A 16327-nucleotide genomic window follows, 5' to 3' on the forward strand; every position below is an offset into this window, starting at 1 on the left:
ACACTACGGGTGTGAATTTTGCAAGAATATTTAATTTTGAGCTAATGTTTTCTAAGAACATATCGTACTTTCCTAAATAAATATTTTCCCTTTTCTCCAACTATGGTCTCTTTAAAATGCTGCAAATGGAAATTTAGACTCCAAAAACCTCTTGCTGCCAGCAATTTCTATTCTACAAGTAGATTAGAGTAACATTTTCATCAGAGGAAGCATATATGGTTCTCATATCAAACCTAGTCCACCTTTCCACTTACACCATTATCTTTTCGTCCATAGGCTGTTGGTAAGCAAACAATTTTAGGCTTTGATAGTTCAAGTCTTACTCATCTTGAGTAGCACTTACGCATATCAACGCTTCTATTGATTGCAGTAATATTGCTGCTCTGAAATACACCAAGTGAGTAAAGCTAGGAAAAAGAAAACCCTTTAATTTCAAGGTCAAATGGATGGGAGAAAAATAGATAGCAATATTTTTAAAGTTAATGTGGTTTGGGTTTTTTCCTTCAAAACATGTGTGTGGTGATGTATTAGGATACAGTTATTTAAATAATTAAGGGCTTGATTCTCAGAGGAGCCGACTACCAATCATTTTCAGTAATATTAAATTTCTCAGCAAAGTATTTCAAGAAGCATAGCGGTGGCCAAAGATGTTTGTTTATTTGGAAAGGAATCTGTTCAGAATGCAATGAGTAGCCTTTCTTCTGGAAAACTATGTATTTTCCAGATCTGGGTACATAAAATTGCACACTGGATCTTTCATTTGGTCATCTCAGTTAAAGCGGGCTGATTGCAAGAGGGAGTGGATGAATTCAAAAGGAATCTTTGCATTTTGAACATCGGATCAGAACTAGGAGAATTACTTAAGCACAGAACTAGTTGCCGGGCATCAAGAGCTGAAAGATGCTGATCTACGTACACTGTGAGTTCGGGACCAAAGACAAGAAGCCGTGGTGCACCCATATGGAGCACTACGCTTTCAGTGTCTCTTGCACTGAGTAGTAATAACTGGTAGATCAAACAATTGCTAATGATTTTGGCGTCTTAAAACAAACAGATTAAAAAGAAATCCTGTGTGTTAATATTCTGATACGTAGCCTAAACACCAAGGTGATGTGCTGTAGCGTGACTCTGCTGGGTTCCAGCTGTTCACACATTGCACGATGTTGTTTCCTGATTTAACAATAATCCCTTTTCTGGATTGTTTTGATTAAATAACTATTAAAAGCAAGAGTGAAATGTTAGGTTCACTACTATTAGTTACCAAAGTCTCAACTGCCAGGAATTAGATACTGTGCTGCTGTCGCTAGATGTGCAATAAATAGTGTTTGTGTTAAGAGACAGAGATTACTCTTGCTCGAGTCAGCTCTGCTCATTATAACTCTACTTGAGGAGCCTTCTTGAAGATTCACAGCAAAGCCCAAAGTAAGACTAGATATAAAGCCAGCATCCTAGTGGGATTTAAAACAAATAGGAGATAAAGGACCCTTCTTTTATCTACTGAAATGGCCACAACTTGAAGTGGATAATTTACTGAATTGCATTTCATTTCCTCGTAATATAGTACATGACATACAAGCAAGATTAGGCACCGAGATGCAGAAGCAATGAAAGAGAAGTCTGGGGGTACTCAGTGGATATTTATATATTTCTTTAAAACATGTTTTATCTGAGGAAATTAAAATGAAGGCTATATGTTGTTATTCAGAAAACAGTTTTATGGTGTGATCATGGATTATGTAATCACGACAGGCAGTGGTTATATCTGAACTACTCAATTTTCACTATGTAATTCAATAAGACTGCCAGAAAGGAGGTGTATGCAAGTGTGACTAGAAAATGTATTTTCCATATGAGGAACACAGAATTTTGCTCTAAAGTTATTAAAATTGGCGTAGCTAGAAATGGAGTGCACAGGACAGTTTTGGAGGCTTAGCAAGAGCTCAGTAAGAAAGAGACACTAATCAAAACAACAGGAAGTATTGGTTTATCTAGCTACATTTTCCAATTCCTATTAAGATAGTGTTGTCCCTTGTTTCTCTATTTTACAACAGTTTACGGTGGCATAAAGTGTCTCAGGTGTTCAGCATATTTTGTTCCACATATGCTTTAAGGGAAACTTTCAGGCTAAAGTCATATGATAATTAGTTTCGTATGAAGGTGTTTAAGACTTCAGGTAGGTTCTCAAATGCCCCACATCTGCTTTGGGGGTGGGTCTAGCTCCTAAATTCTTGAATCATTTGGACACTGAAACTTTCACCCTATAATGCTCTATAATAGCCATCCAGATCCACTATCCCCTAACTCATACAGATTTCAGCAGGAATTTTTGGACCTATAATCCTGTGTAATAACAATCTTCGGTTGCAGGACATTTACAAAACACACAGATATCATTCGAGTGCTCATGGATGGCAAATAACAAGACCCTGCACAAGGCTAGCAAAGAAAGAATAGTACCTTTTTTATTTGAAGCTCCATTTCCTTGCCACTAGTTGTAACCAGCTCTGCGCTGTACAGCCTCTGTATGAAAACTCCCACTCCCAGCAAACAAGAGATGAAAACTAATTGAAGGATCGATTTCCTGCTCCAATTCTAATGATTCGTATAGATTTTTTCTGATATATAAAGAAGCTGTACCTAGACCTGAACAAAATGTAAAATCAGGAAATTATTGCATTTCCTCAGCTGGAGGTCATTTTTTCCTTTCTTCCTAGGAAGCAAGAAGTTATATTTTGCTGGAAATAAACAGATTTCTCTGAGTGGCAAATGAAAATTGTTTGTCACAGCAGAGGGCAGAGCTGAAGGTCAGAGCAGAAGCTCTGTTTGCTGTGACACGTTTTCTTGAGCGGGATCATCTCTCTGTGATTGACAAAGCTGACACTTGCAAGAAAGGGACTGAAGGTGAAGGGGCAGCAGATTTCCTCGTGGTTCTGGGAAGGTGGGGGGAAGTAAAGGAGGGACTGAGATTAAGGCCATCTAAGCATGAATTTAACATCATAAAAAAATAAATACCTGGCTACGTGCCAGAGCCCAAGGTTGAGCCCTTAGAGGGGCAGGTAGAGGAACAGATGCTTTCCAATGGACTTTAATCAGCTGCCGCCCCAGTGGCTTTCTCTACCACGTGCTGAGGTTCAGGACTTTTGTTTCTTTAATGGAAATGCACAGGAATTAAAAAGGGGCATGGTATCTGGGAATGAAAGAGAGGATTTTTCTTTTACCATTAAAATAAATATGTTAAGAAAGGATTTTGCAGTCGATTTCACTAAGATGAAACCATCCAGACTAAAATCTTACAGCAGAGTTCAGTGTATCTTGAAATCATCAAACACTGACTTGAAAGATCAGTTTCTCGGTATTCCTTTGATTTCACAGCAAGAGTTTCTCCTTCTGGTGAGTTCTTTCCTACCTGCCATAAATTCCTCTCCATGTTTTCCCAATAGCTTCAGCCTTTTCTCCATTGGCCATAGGAGAAGCAGCAGACATCTTCTGTTTCAACATCATTATTTAGACTTTTTTTTCTCACATGCCAGTTGTACATTCAAGCTGGAGAAAAGAATCCAGAATAAACTACCAAATGTCTGATAAAAATCTATTTGTAAATTCGTAATCAGAGAGGAGTCAATCACAGAATCACAAGGTTGGAAAGGACCCATTGGATCATCGAGTCCAACCATTCCTAACACTCCCTAAACCATGTCCCTAAGCACTTCATCCACCCTTTCCTTAAACACCTCCAGGGAAGGCGACTCGACCACCTCCCTGGGCAGCTGTTCCAGTGCCTGATGACTCTTACTGTGAATGTGATGTTGTCTGCATTGCTGCATGTATATACCAAGATGGGATAAGATGTAAGAATAGTGAAGGACAGAATGAGGGTTCAAAGTTATACGACCCCCCCATCGTTCCCCAACAGCATTTATTAGGATGCACTTCCATTTCATCCTTTCTATGATCTCATATTCTGGAATTCAACATTTCCTTATACCACAGGCAGAAACTCTAAAATACGTGACTCTGCCTATCACTGTTACTGTGTCCCACCCATTCATTCATAATGAAGATCTGCACCTTCTCCCAGGTCTGCCGATTCCATCGCTCTCCTATTTAATTACTTCCCACTATGATTTCTTTGAACAATCTTAGTTGCTTTCAGCCTTAATTTTTTCTTTCTTTAAGGGTTTCAAGGGAGGAGGACTATGTGGTGTTGAAGGGGTAAGTGACTGTTGATTTTTTTTCCCCCTGAAATCTTTCTCTATAGCCATTATTACTTGAATAACTTTTCCTACTTTATCTTGAGTTCTATGTGAGTAATTCTCTGGAAGAGGGGAGATTCTCGAATTCTGAATTTGTGGAGGGTTAGAGGCTGGTTTTGAGGTCATGGCAGGATGGAACAAAGAAAGGGAGTGAAGACTGAAGTGTTTTTCAACATCTGTGAGTTCCACATAGTGGGCTTCAAAGCCTCTCACACACGATCTGCTCCTGTAGCTGTGTGCAGAGCTTCTTGAGCTCAATCTGTACATCCACTGAGGTTTGAATCAGACCAGTGCACTTTTCATCTTGATTCCTTTCTAGATTATTCTCCAGTTTTTCTTGTTATTCTCAGCTCATTTTTTTTGTCACTGTTATTTATCATTATTTATGAGCCCTAAGAAACAGCAGTTTCAGCAAAATACGACTTACTTCTAAGACTGGGAGCTAGCTGTCTGGTGCAAATTCAGATGGGAAATATGCTTCTACTGCTGTTCACCAATCTCAAACTCCTCCTGTAAATCTTAATAAGGTCTCAAATCTGGCAAGGAGGGATACCCGTGGGAAAGCTTTAATGATTTGACAGTACTAAACATGTGTAGAGGACAAGCAGGATGCTTTGTCTCCAGACTTGTAAAATGTAAAGCGTTACTGAATCTTGTCAAGTTACAGACTTTGCATACTATAAATAACAATAACAAGGCATTGAAAACAGAAGTGGAGAATGTGAAAACTCTTTGTTATCAAGGCAAATATTTCTTTACGTCAAAACTGCACAGATTGACACTAGAGCAGGGAATTTACAAGTCAGAGGATTGCTATAAGGGAATGAAAGGTCAGGATTTTGTTGCTGTATTTTCTTACAGTTTGGTTTTGCAGGGACGAGGATCAGCTTCTACATGATGACAGAGCTCCAGATTTGCTTATATATCAGACGTTATGTTTCTTTCTCCACTTGTCAATTTGCTTTCTCAAATAATACACATAACAATATAATATGAGTGCTTTCCTGGTGAATCAAACATTTTCATTACTTTTTTTTTGAATGATATGATAAGGACCTTGTTTTATCATCATTTAGTCTTTTTGTCAAGAAAGACTTATGCATGTCTCCCACACAGCTTCTCTTTGCAACTCTGTTTCTTCACTGCAGTTGTGATAGCCCTAAAGTAAAAATTTCTAAAACTGGGGAACAAGCTGATAAGCTTCATCCAGCAGAGCTGCAGGATATTTTTCATGATTGCACATATATTGCGTTGATTATGATGAAGCCAAAAGATTTTTAAATAGGAAAAAAAACAAGGGAGGAAAACAAGTCTTTGGCTTTCTGCAGCCTGTCAGGAGCTCCTGAATGAGATTAAAGATGAACCTGTCTTACAAAATTGTTATTATTCTGAGTGATACTAGAGGAGGGTGAGTATTTTTCCTCTTTTGCTGTGCAGTCGCTTTGATATTTTCCTTTTAAAAAATTGTTGATTGTATATTTCTATTGCAAAATATGAAATATTTGATGCATATGACTATTTTTTGTATATTTGTAGTATTTATTATGGAAAATCACTGCATTGTAACTACTGCAACTCGAGCTTATTGAGCAGCACCTGCAATTCAGAGCTGTCCTGTTATAATGGTTCAGTAAGATGGGAACAGGTAGAGAAACTCGGGTACAAAAGGGGAAAGATGTACGATTAACAAACTAGAGGCAGAATAAACAAAAGAACAGAGATCTTTTGGCTTTCAAGACAAGGACATCTCTATTTGTTAAAGGGATAGAAGTGTTTGGACTTCATTTCCTTTGGGATTATCATTACAAGTGATTTATGCAGATCCCACAGACAAACAACTGTGTAACCACAGTTCCTTATGGTTTTCACGTTGGTAGGGATTTGTGTCTACAATTTTGTCCACAGCAAGCAAGGTTGGCTAAAAGCTTCAACAAGAACTTCTCATCCTAATTTCCTGGGGTTCGGAGAAGAACATTATTATGGAATAGAATTCAGCTGCCACGTCTGCCACTCATTCTTTATTCCATCAAATTATTGAATTTCCCCAGCTTCCATTTGTTACAGTTAGCATTTAACAAAAGAGATTTGCCACTGCCTCTGGCCTTCACGAGAACTTTACACAAGATTTCAGTTGCAGCCGCTGCGGAAGAAAGGCCCAAGGAAGATATTAGAAAGTTTGGATTTCTGATAAGAGTTTTTCAAATAGATCTCATTTACAAGGAATAACGCCAACATTAATATGACTCAGCTTTTCAAACGATTCCATTAAACTGCATTAAATTCAATAGCTAACATCCTTTTAGAGAATAAAAATATATTAGTTACAATTAGTTCCCTGACAAAAGTGAAATAAACTAAATAGAAACAAGGCCACTTTTATTCTTCCTAGGAGTGTTCACAAATGCACGTCAGCTAATCCACTTTCAAGTCACACTTTTAGTCGAGTCAGGTTCATTTTCCTGATTGCCCCTATTTAGACAGGTCTTTGGAAATGGGCTCCAGTTGCAAAGCTGAGGTTAGGATGTGAATGTAAATTAGTGAACTCTAAGCCTACTGTTGGGATCCTGCCTGGGTCAGGCCAACATAGCTTTGCCCAGTTAACCTCTTTTACCTTTCAGCAGCAATGCCTTTAACATCATTTTACTGTTATTAATGCTGCCCGTTTCTGTAGCTTCTTGAGCAAAAAGACATTGGGCTCTTCTGAGCTAAAGCCCAGCAGTGGCTAATAGCAAGGCTAGTGGCACTGCTGCTGAGGAAAATAGCAGTGACAGCAAGAAACACAGCTAAAATTGACACTGAGACTCTGACACAGTAAAGATTAGTTTCCAGTGAAAATTACTCCCTCGTGTAAGCCAGCAGAGAGACCACGAAGGGGATTCTGCCACTAACACCCCCCATCATGGAAAGCGAAACCAGGGAGTTTTATTCACTTTTCTTTTTTTTTTTCTTGGAAAAGTGAAGCTGATAGTCTGCCTCCGCCTCCCAGAGGTTCAAATCTGCTGTTTCAAATCCTTTATTTCCTCGCACAAGGCACTCCCTGCCAATGCACATCACTAGCAGTGGCGGCAGCATCTTGCTCTCTCACAAACACGTCTCCACTTTCTGCCAGGAAAATACATGTTCTGGGAGTGCCTATCACCAGTTTGTGAGCCAAGAAACATCTTTACCCGCACTCCGTCCCAGCTCAATCTTTGTGTTAGTGTGGCGTGTTACGGGCAGGCTTTTCCGGGAGAAGAAAAGACCATCTGAAGCACTCCTAGAAAAATAAAGTCCTGAGATATGTGTGAAAGAGAGGATATTAGGATGGTTGTGCAAAGAATTGCATGGAGATGGGCAAGAAATAGCGCAAGGATCCATTTTGGCTTGAAAAGGGAAAAATATGAATGGTACAAGAGGATTTTGTGTCTCCTATGAGAAATGGAGTGAGGGGTGTTGCTGCTGTGGCTCCCTCCGAGGAATCTAGTTTTTCGGTTAAGAAGTTTTTATCCCCATTTGTGGCCTCTAAGAATTCCGGTTGGAAAGGGAATAGACAACATCAAAGCTGTTCTTTTCAGGCATGGTGTGCGCTGAGCTCAGGAATCATGACTTCCCATTCTAAATTCTGCTCAACTGCAACCAATTCCTCAGACAAAATGTGGACTTCTCAAATAGACTGTCCACATCACACCCTTAACAGTGATCATTTTTTTCCTCATTTAAATATAAAAGGGATTTAGGATGACTAGCTCATAGCACAGACACTGTGAGTGAGATGACTCACACTTCCTCTGATTAACTCTGGAGACTTGGCAAGATCCAACCAATCCCCAGACTTGCTCTGAGCGCAAGAATAGCAATGATGACTCCTGTGTGATAGCACTCATACACAGGTTACATAAGCACAGGATTATCTACCTCGTAGTTAAATCCCTGTTCTAAAGCTGTGGGAAAGTCCCCACGACATACCAATATTGTTGTATTACACCACGAGCTCGATTGGGTGAAGGGTACAGAACAGAACCATGATGTCACCACTATTACACCTATGGTTTCCTTGCATTCAGGTTGCTTTGGACCAGTGTAAAATGTTCTTTTGTGATGACCATCTTTATTTGTCCTGATACGTTCAGTTTGTGGTTGTAAGTCTAAAAAAAAGAACCTGAGGTCCGTGAGAACTGATGTTATTATTAGTGTGAGAAGCTTATGGCAGAGTTGAGCCTGAAAAATTTATAATCAGCAATTAGTTCCTGTTCTGATGACCTAGAAGCTGAATCTTTTTAAAATAAATCACAATGGTGTAGCTGATACATTTTGATGCTAATATTGTCTATCGTTCTGACTCAAAATACAAAACACAATAGGATTCCAAAAACCTGTCTGAATATCTTTGCACTACAAAAATATACATAATTGCTTTCAGGGAGAGAATGAATGAGGTTTAATCTCTGGAGCCTACGGCATGGCCCAGTCAAGTTGAATGAGAAACATAAATAGTACACATACATAAATGTAAGCATGGATATAGATACATTACTTGCTTGTTCTCAGGGGTAAGGTAGCTGGATTTTGACACCGATCTTTATATTTTTATTTCTCAGGCAGCAGTCTACATGCATTTTATTCAGCTCATTGATGGACTTATTAAATTTCTTATTCCTTTCATACAGTGTCAGAATTCCATCTTATCTCACTATCCATTACATACTGACATGAATACAAGTTTGCTTTTCCTGTTGCTGTTTGCTCTGCTGGATTTAGCCCTTCAAATTTCGTACTGAGAGCTACAGAAATTACGGGAGCAGAAGCTGATTTAAAGAATACAGGGACAAAAAGACACAGCATTAATGCACTGATAAAAAGTAGATGTAAAGCAAAGCTAGAAGAAATCTTGAGAGATTTTCTTAGATAAAATGCCATAAACTAGGGTGGAAATTGCATCATAAATTTCATCTGTAAGAAAGCCGCTAAGAGTTTCTTCTTGAATTAGAAAAATACAAAGAAGTTTCCTGTTATATTAGGTTCAGTGGTTGAACCTTAACAGATTTGAAAGCAAGATTTGGGCAGAAGGACCAGTTTCTTTTTAATAAATTCTGAAATTCAGGTTGGTCTTGTGCTTTAGTTACTAAATCCTCAGTGCTCATCTTACCTTCTATTCTGCCTCAGTCATATATTTCCTACAAAGAAGTACTTTAATATCTTTCTGCTTCTGTTTTTCATTTGTAAGATAGAGACAAAACATTTCTCACCTCTTTTTTAAGTTTAATTTAATCTATGTTGTGAACTCTTCAAGCAAGGAGCATCATTGACTATCAGTTTTATAATGCACACCATCTACCTGTGGTAAAGCCTAGACATCCTTCCACAAAAATAAAAGTAGTCATAGAAATTAGATGAGAAAACTTCAATAATTTTTGTTTTTTTTCTGAAGGAGCCATTTAGGGCATCTCATGATTACGTCTATGTGTGTGTTGTTAAAGGTTTAATCATTGTGTTAAGTGTTTATGTATGGGTGAATGAGGTGTATGTGCCTGCATCTACCAAAATAGATAAATAAGATGTCTGAGTATGGATGTGCAAGTTCCCAGTCCTTATGAGGAAAGCCTGAAAAGATAATTTCCCCTGAAGACTTAAAAATCAGAATGATTTTGAAATCATTTCCCAAATATGATTTTCCCAGTCTCACAAATTTAGAGCACATTACATCGTCTGAGCCTCCTGTACCAGTTCAGAGCACAACCTCTCTTAATACACATCTGGCGGCCAAACCTATCATTTTTTTCTTACATAACTCAGGGCGGAAGATTAGGGTACACAGAGAAAGCATAATGAATAGGATTTCTCCGCATTTCTTTCTCCAGAAAGACTTATTGCTCCATACTGTTCCTCTCATAAAGCAATTGAATTTGCCTTTTCCTAGACCATGCATACTTTTGCACTTACTGCAGTGTTTTCCAGAGGGAAATTAAATTATCTTCATGGCAATAGTTTTGTGAAAATTTATAAATATATGTAAAACTGATGTAAAAGAAAACCTATCAGTTTTTTCTGTTAACTATGAAACTAAATAGAAGTTGGTTACTGTTTGGTGTATTAACTTTGATCCATGAGAGTAAACTTTATAAGTTAAACTGTTATACAGTAGCTGTTGCTTTTTCCTGACACAGGGATTTAACATCTCAGGAAATGCTTATTTATGAAACTGTACTCTTAGCTACCTAGAAGTGATGATAACTTGGAATAAGACAGGGGATTTTCTTTTGTGTGTGTTGAAAAGCACTACGTAAACCAAATAATTTAGTTGAAATATAGGAGAACTTAAGGGCAAACAATTTGATATTTCAGTTTGAGATGGTTTTTTTGGTGGTTTTGTTTGTATGTTTGTTTTGTGAAAGGGCTATAATAAATGGTCTTGCTTTCATGTAGCTTAGCAGAGTGTCTATCATGAAGAAGGGTGCATATATAAGAGTGAAAATGAAATCCTGAGTTAGAAGTAGTGAAGGTAAAGTCAGTTTGCAATTGGTAGTTCTCATATCCAGGCTCGAATCCTTAGGGAAAACAATTACCCATACGTACTTCTACCAAAAAGGAACACCATTTCAGATTGAGGCCTTTATTTTTTTTTCCTCAAATCTCTTTTCTTGGGGCAGCCCCACCTCTTTAAACAGATTTCAATTGCCCACAAAGAATTTCCGAAGCCTTAACTCAATATCAGTCAAAATATCCATTTATAATGTTTCTCCAAAGGGTTAATGGATCCCCTACTCTCGCTTTAGAAATGCTGATGTCTCTCTAGCAAGACAAAAAAGATTAAATTCTCAGGTAGGAAATTAAAGTCTTTACTGAATGTGAATGTAAATTTAAAGTAGGAAGTTAGTATTCAACTCCTAAGAAATCATTTACCTATTGTGAGTGAAGGACTCCATGAGGAGTCATAGGGCATAGTTCAAACCTTGGTACATAACCTTTTATGCACTGAAAAGATATGTTTCATACAAATAGGCACTGTGAGAACCCATCTTTAAACACTTAATATGAGAACAATACGTGAACCTCACTCTTGATGGAGAACAGGCACAATGAGATCCAATTAACTTTGAGGTGATGGTAGTTTTGACTTGCTGGGATTGAAGGACAGTGTGAAATAAGGGCTTATCATTATGTTGAGGATCTGAGCAGAAAGAAAGAAAAATGCATAATGCTAACCATGACCATTTTTGAGTACTATTATCAGTGTAGGAATTCCCTTTCATTCATTTTGAAGCAGTTCTCATTCTTCTGAAAAACGGGTTTCGCTTGAGAGAGAAGGAGCCTGATCTCTAGAAAGATGTGCACCTAATTTCAGGAATGAAAAGGGCATCCAGTTGAGCACTGTGTACAGCCATGTCCATGTCGTTGCGTTTTCATTGTGGTTAACTGCATCTGGAACTGCAAAAAGCCTGTGCCCAGCTGCCCTACATGTGCTTGTAGAACACATATATATATGTCCGTAAAAGGAAAAGTATAGAGAAAACCATTTATAATAACTTTCGAGTGTATATCTATTATACCTGTGCGGGTGATTCAGAGTTCTTGCTCCTATCTCACCTTTAGTCCTTTTCCGTTGTATTAGCAACAAGATCTGTGTCCTAACTCACTTGCACCTATGCAGAAAACCAGTGTTCCCAATAAGTGGCAAACACCAGATTGCGTACAAAGCCACCTCATAAACTGTTCTCTTGTCAACAGCCTTCATTTTTTTTTTTTGGCCTTTTTTTTCTGCCATAATAATTTGAACTTTCAGATTAGATTAAGCATCCTTTAAATGGAATTAGTTTTTATTTCCAGATTTGTCCAGTTCTTGTAGAATAGGCCTTTACCACAAAATTAAGCCTTAACTTGAATGACAGAGGCTTTTACCTATCAAAGTTTCTCAGAAAACTTACATCAACGTGGAGATCACTTGCTTAGACTATGGATTTTCTTTCTGACATTATCCAGCTGTGCACTAGTCCATTCCAATAACTGAGATGAGCAACCACTAAGCTGTGAAGCACACGGTCGAGATCTCAGAGTGGCAAAAATGAGAATCTCTAACAGTGTTTTCGAGGTGTTAAAAAGAGATTTTCTTTCATGGCATACATGTTGTCCCACGGCTAAAGTGTTGACGTCTCTTCACCTGTACTTAAAGTCTGTAGGTATTAATCCTCCTGCCATTCTTGTCTTCAAGCCACGCTTTGGTTTAAATTCAGCTGAAAAAGAAGAACAAATTTGCTGTCCTGACCATGTATCACCTCACTCAAAGTCTTTAACTTCTGTGCAGAAATATCAAAAAGTGTGAGCCAGCTGTGTAACTCTATGCAAAATTGTGAGCCTGTAGTCTCTCTTTGTTAGTGCAAAATGGATTCTGGAACATGAATATATAGAACCGGGGATTATTTTTATTAATAGAAGTGAATAAAATAGCAATAAAGGACCACAGAAATAGAATACATTTTCTACCTGAGGTCATGTTAATTTTAAGGACACAAAGTGATCCCTGTTGTCAAGGGGTTAATTTTGTTGTTATGATAAATTTAAAACCTAGTAGAAGGTTTAAATTCTAAATTCTAAATTACCTAATGTCTATGCCTACTTCTGCCCCAAAGTCTTCTATAGATGCCTAAATGTATCTAAACTGATAGAAGTTTCAGTAATTCTTTCAGACAGTGTTGCATCTAACTTGGAAGTTGAGAGTGTCTCATTGATAACTTTTATTTCATATGTCAAATATATCCTTTCTCCATTCAATTGGTTTCCTGTGGCCTTTCCCTTTTCTAAAAATACTGCGCATTCCAGCTGCTTGGAGCAAAATCCCAGTCCCAGTGGAGTCAATTTTTGTCTTTTTTTACAGCCTATTGTAAGGGACTGTATCAAAGGCTTCCAGGAGTTTCCAATAAACTATTTTAACTGGCTTTGCTTTACTGACTCTTTTGTTAATGCAATAAAAGAATTCTGTCATATCAGGGCAAGACTTGCTTTTCTCTAAACTGTATTGCTTAATTCCTGCTAACTGCTGTCCACGTGTGCAGTTTGGTTACTCTATGTTTAATTAGCTTTTCAGCTATTTTAGCAGGTACTGAGGAAAATCTATTCTGATTGCTATTGCTAGGATCTACTCCTTTTTCGATCTAAGTACATCATTTACTACTTCCCAATCTTCTGCAATATAGCTGATTTTAATGAGCAACTGCTTGTGGTTAGCATCTCAAAAGACAATGCTTTGTGTTTATTTCAGCTATTTTCTACCCCCCGGAGAGATTTAATATTCACTTACATCTAAATGAAGATAAATGTGACTGATTAAGTTGACAATTAGTGTTGTTTACGGAAATGATTTTTCAAGTGTTTGCAGTTCCTAACCCAGATTCAGGTTCTGCTTTGGGATGTCAAAGGTCTCCGTGGAAATACAGTGTGTTTTATTGCCCAAAGCCAGGCTCAGACCTGGAAGCTTAGGTGGAGTCCATAGCTACCTCTGGTATGGACTCACTGTGTGATATTTGGCAAGTCATTTTATCTCGCCATGTCTCCATTCCTCTAGCAATAGCATCATAATCACCTTATTTACCAATGAGCTCTCAAACACATGAGCTCTCAAACACTCTGGTTAGGAGGGTTAACATGGGAATTTTGTTTCTTTTTTTTTTTTGGATAGCTTATCCATGCTCAGAGCCGATGTTTCTGCAGTAACGGAGAGTTTAAACCGCAGTGCATCTTATTTAGGGTGGTACTTTATGAGTTGGGTCCTTTCACATTGGTGTGAGCATGGAGTCACAACGTTCTAGGCAGTGGACATGAACAGGGTTTTCTCTTATATAATTCTTACATGAATTTTCCTCTCAACAGCATTTCTGGAGATTCTTAACGTATTAATTTTGTTTCAGTTTTCTGCATGAAGTATTTCCCTTTTTACACAAAGCAAGTCCTCTAGGTCCCATAAACACCAAATTGATAGAAGCAAGGACCTCCTCTTGTGATAATGAAGAAATCATCAACACTAATTCAAATTCGTATTTTCTTCTCAATCTTTGTATAAGATGAAAACAACAAAGCTGATTACTTTGGCTGTGTAACTGCCTTTTATTCAGGCAGTCAGGGGGAGAAGTGCCAGTGAATTTTAGTTATAAAGGTTAGAAGACAAACTGAACAACAATAAAGTAAATTTAGAAAGAGCTCTAAACACAGTACTAGCCTTGTTGAATCTATATGTGCCTCTCACTATCTAACATTTTACATACACTAGAGTGAGGATTTAACTAGAGTGTTAAAAATCTATATAAGTACTCCCCCAAATTCTCCTTTTTATATAAAGCACCTTTCCATGGTTATAGCATAAACAAGATTTTGCATGCATGCCTGCTATGCAAGGTTTGCTAAAGATTTGCTTGTATTTTATTCAGATGCTGAGTATGTTTGTTCCAGCATTTTCCCCTCTGAGTTCTAATGATTTTTATTTTCTCAGTACAATGCATATAATAATGCCTTGCTTTAATCAAACCAGCAGAGGGTTGAGCTACAGAAATACCTGTATTGTACCTCTAACTGTATGTTGCTCGGGAAGGTCATTTTTGTAATGTAATTGTGGATCACCAGATGGCACTCTCGCAGACAGTATATCAAGTCAGAAACCCTATTTGTCAAAAGGGAAAAGAATATATAACTCTTTTTACACTTCTGCTTTATGTAATCTCACCAGGTCACACCACTGTTGCCATGTTCTCGATACTGTCTCACAAATTTATTTTCCAGCTCCTGTTCCTGCTCTCTGTTCAAATCCAGTATATGTTCTACATATTTGTCTATCTCCCAACTTTCTCCTCATTACCTGAAACTTAATATTGTTCAGGTTAAATTGAAAGCTCTTTTCAAGCCCTTTTCTTGCCTCTGGCTCAGAACACCATCATGTTTTCTTCATCTCAAGAAGATGGGTGTTAAAGTTGGATATTTTTCCTTTCTCTCCCTCCTCATTCCTGGCCGTTCCTTGTTCCTTACTGGACCAATACTGAACAAAAGTTCACAGCAGGTTGTGTTTTTAGTAGCACAACTTCTCCGCTGACTTCTCTAAAGCTTAATTCAGGGCAGAACTAAGTGCAATCTGGTGCAATGGGGCAACGGTGGAAGAAATCCAGTCGTATCAGATCTGTGCTAAGGTGCAGCAGGTGTTTAGCAGGTGTAATATATCCAGGAAACAGCCAGCTAGAGGCAGTCTGTAGCAGTATCCCTGACTACACGGGCTCTGTCTAGGACGGAGCTGATTTTCTTCGTAGCAGCCCATATACTGCTATGCTTTGGATTCGTGACTACAATATCAGTGTTTTGTCTATGGCTGAGCAACGCTTGCTCAACATTCAGCCTTTCTCTTTTTCCTGCTAGAGCTGCTCGAGAAGCTGGAGTGGGGACACAGCCGGGACAACTGATCACAGCTGACCGAGAGAGTATTCTGTGCCATATAATGTGATGCTCAGCAAGCAAAAAAGGAGGGAAGGGAGTTTTGGGACAGATGATAACTATTGCTCACAGACAGGCTGGGCATTGGTCTTCTCGTGGGAGGTGCTTTTGCATCTCTTTTTTCTCCCTCTTTGATTCACTTATTAAGCTATTTTTTATCTCATCCTGTGAGTGTTATTGCTTTTGCTCTTCCTCCTCTCTTCCCAGTCCCACGGGATTAGGGAGTGAATGCGTGCCTGGGTGATACTTAGCTGCTGTCTGGGTTTAACCCACCACACTGATTCAACAACTTTAGCTCGGTGATGAAAACTGGTATTAGGTTTGAGGGGACTGAAGAAGGCATAGTCATGCAGGTGAAAACGTAACCACAAATGATTGAAATATTTGTCTAGTTTTAGAGGGGCAAATCTCATCTGCATTGCCTCAGACCTGTCAGGTCTGTACCTTTCATATCTTTCTGCTGGATTAAATAAAATGCAGTCATTATGTTCTCATTCTGATCAGTTCTTCTGTGTATTCTGAGTACAGTGCTCCCACTCTTCCCACACCATTACAGTGATTCCTGTTCGGTGACATCTTTCTTGATGCCTCACAAATATCCCTGTGCTGTTCTTCCATATTGTCCTTCATTT

General features: G+C 38.4%; 1 protein-coding gene across 4 annotated transcripts in view; it reads left to right on the forward strand.

Annotated features, from left to right (window-relative positions):
* Positions 1 to 16327, forward strand: part of TDRD15 (tudor domain containing 15) — a 197414-nt gene that overhangs the window by 170508 nt on the left and 10579 nt on the right. Inside the window, exon 1 of one of the 4 annotated variants that reach the window (XR_008449280.1) lies at positions 5448 to 5661. The exons of the other annotated variants lie outside the window; for them this stretch is intronic. The gene's annotated coding sequence lies outside the window, so the exon portion shown is untranslated. Of the gene's footprint in view, positions 1 to 5447; positions 5662 to 16327 lie in introns of those variants that run through there. 4 annotated transcript variants of the gene reach the window in all.

This window comes from Cuculus canorus, chromosome 3, assembly GCF_017976375.1.
Source record: "Cuculus canorus isolate bCucCan1 chromosome 3, bCucCan1.pri, whole genome shotgun sequence".
In the NCBI taxonomy this organism is placed as follows: Eukaryota; Metazoa; Chordata; class Aves; order Cuculiformes; family Cuculidae; genus Cuculus; species Cuculus canorus.